General features: G+C 38.6%; 1 non-coding gene across 1 annotated transcript; it reads left to right on the top strand.

Moving 5' to 3' along the window:
- Nucleotides 1–1,014: 1,014 nt before the first annotated feature.
- LOC127740829 (small nucleolar RNA R71) lies at nucleotides 1,015–1,122 on the top strand. The gene has a single exon (XR_008001685.1). It is a non-coding gene; the product is annotated as a small nucleolar RNA R71 (small nucleolar RNA).
- Nucleotides 1,123–1,982: the final 860 nt, after the last annotated feature.

Here is a 1,982-nt window from a genome sequence, read left to right as displayed (position 1 = left end):
CAGCATCATGATTGCTCCTAGATACTGAGCAACTTTCTCTTCAGCAGTGTCGTCGTCCTCTTAAGAGGAAGAATATTAATCAGAGCTCATGAATGACAATAGTAGGTTTAGTAGAATCTCTATGGTCTCTGTATAAGCCTCAGATTCCTTTGGTTCCTCAATAGGGAACTTCTTATTGGTCAGTGGACGTCCCTTGAGGTTTTTCTCACTGGGAATCACTACCTTTTCACTCTCTCCAGGTTCGGCCATTTTGGTTTTAGTTATGGCCTTTCACTCTCTTTTGGGATTCTCTTCTGTATTGCTTGGGAGAGTACTAGGAGGAGTTTTAGTAACTCTTTTACTTAGCTGACCCACTTGTCCCTCCAAATTTCTGATGAAAGACTTTGTTTCATTCATGAAACTAAGAGTGGTCTTAGATAGATCAGAGACTATGTTTGCTAGGCCAGAGAGGCTCTGCTCAGAATTCTCTGTCTGTTGCTGAGAAGATGATGGAAAAGGCTTGCTGTTGTCAAACTTATTTCTCCTACCATTATTGTTGTTGAAGCCTTGTTGAGGCTTCTGTTGATCCTTCCATGAGAAATTTGGATGATTCCTCCATGAAGGATTATAGGTGTTTCCATAGGATTCTCCCATGTAATTTACCTCTTCCATTGCAGGATTCTCAGGGTCATAAGCTTCTCCCTCAGAGGAGGCTTCCTTAGCACTACCAGATGAAGCTTGCAATCCAGTTAGATTCTAAAAAATCATATTGACTTGCTAAGTCAATATTTTATTCTGAGCCAATATGGCATTCAGAGTATCAATCTTAAGAACTCCTTTCTTCTGAGTCATCCCATTATTCACAGGATTTCTTTCAGAAGTGTACATGAACTGGTTATTTGCAACAATCTCAATGAGTTCCTGTGCTTCTGCAGGGGTTTTTAGATGAAGGGATCCACCAGCAAAATAGTCCAATGACGTCTTAGACAACTCAGATAGACCATCATAGAATATGCATATGATGCTTCATTCCGGAAGCATGTCAGAAGGACACCTTTTGGTTAATTGCTTGTATCTTTCCCAAGCTTCATAGAGGGATTCACCTTCCTTCTATTTGAAGGTTTGGACTTCCACTCTAAGCTTGCTCATCTTTTGAGGTGGAAAAAATTTGGTCAAGAAAGCATTGACCAACTTTTCCCAAGAGTTCAGGCTTTCTTTAGGTTGTGAGTCCAACCATGTCCAAGCTCTATCTCTTACAGCAAAGGGGAAAAGCATAAGTCTGTAGACCTCGGGATCAACCCCATTGGTCTTGACAGTATCACAGATCTGCAAGAATTTAGCTAAGAACTGATGAGGATCTTCTGATGGAAGTCCATGAAACTTGCAATTTTGCTACATTAGAGAAACTAATTGAGGCTTAAGCTCAAAGTTGTTTGCTCCAATGGTAGGAATTGAGATGCTTCTTCCATAGAAGCTGGAAGTTGGTGCAGTATAGTCACCAAGCACATTCCTTGCATCTCTTGCATTATTGTTGGGTTCGACTGCCATGTCTACTTCTTTTTCGAAATTCTCTTAAAGGTCCTCTCCAGAGTGTTGTGCTTTAGCTTCTCTTAGCTTCTTCTTCAGAGTCCTTTCAGGTTCAAGATCAGCTTCAACAAGAATATTTTTATCCATGTTTCTGCATATATGAAAAAGAAGAGAATAAAAGAAAGTAGTGGAATCCTCTATGTCACAGTATAGAGATTCTTTGATGTGTTAGAGGGAAAGGAGTAGAAAAATGAGAAAAGAGAGGAGGTGAGTTCGAAAATTTTTTTTAGATGAGTGGAGGAGGAATGTTAGCAATTAAATAAAATAAATAGAAAGAGATGAGAGAGAAAGAGTTTTCGAAAATTTAAAAGAAATAACATAAAATTAGAATTTAAAACAATTAGTTAATTAAAAAGATTTTTGAAAAAGGGGTTAGTGATTTTTGAAAATGAGAAGTGAAGAAGTGGTTAAGTGGT

This window comes from Arachis duranensis, chromosome 7 (assembly GCF_000817695.3).
Source record: "Arachis duranensis cultivar V14167 chromosome 7, aradu.V14167.gnm2.J7QH, whole genome shotgun sequence".
Taxonomy (NCBI): domain Eukaryota; kingdom Viridiplantae; phylum Streptophyta; class Magnoliopsida; order Fabales; family Fabaceae; genus Arachis; species Arachis duranensis.
Note: the sequence above shows the minus strand (reverse complement) of the source record. Positions and strands in the feature narration are given on the sequence as shown.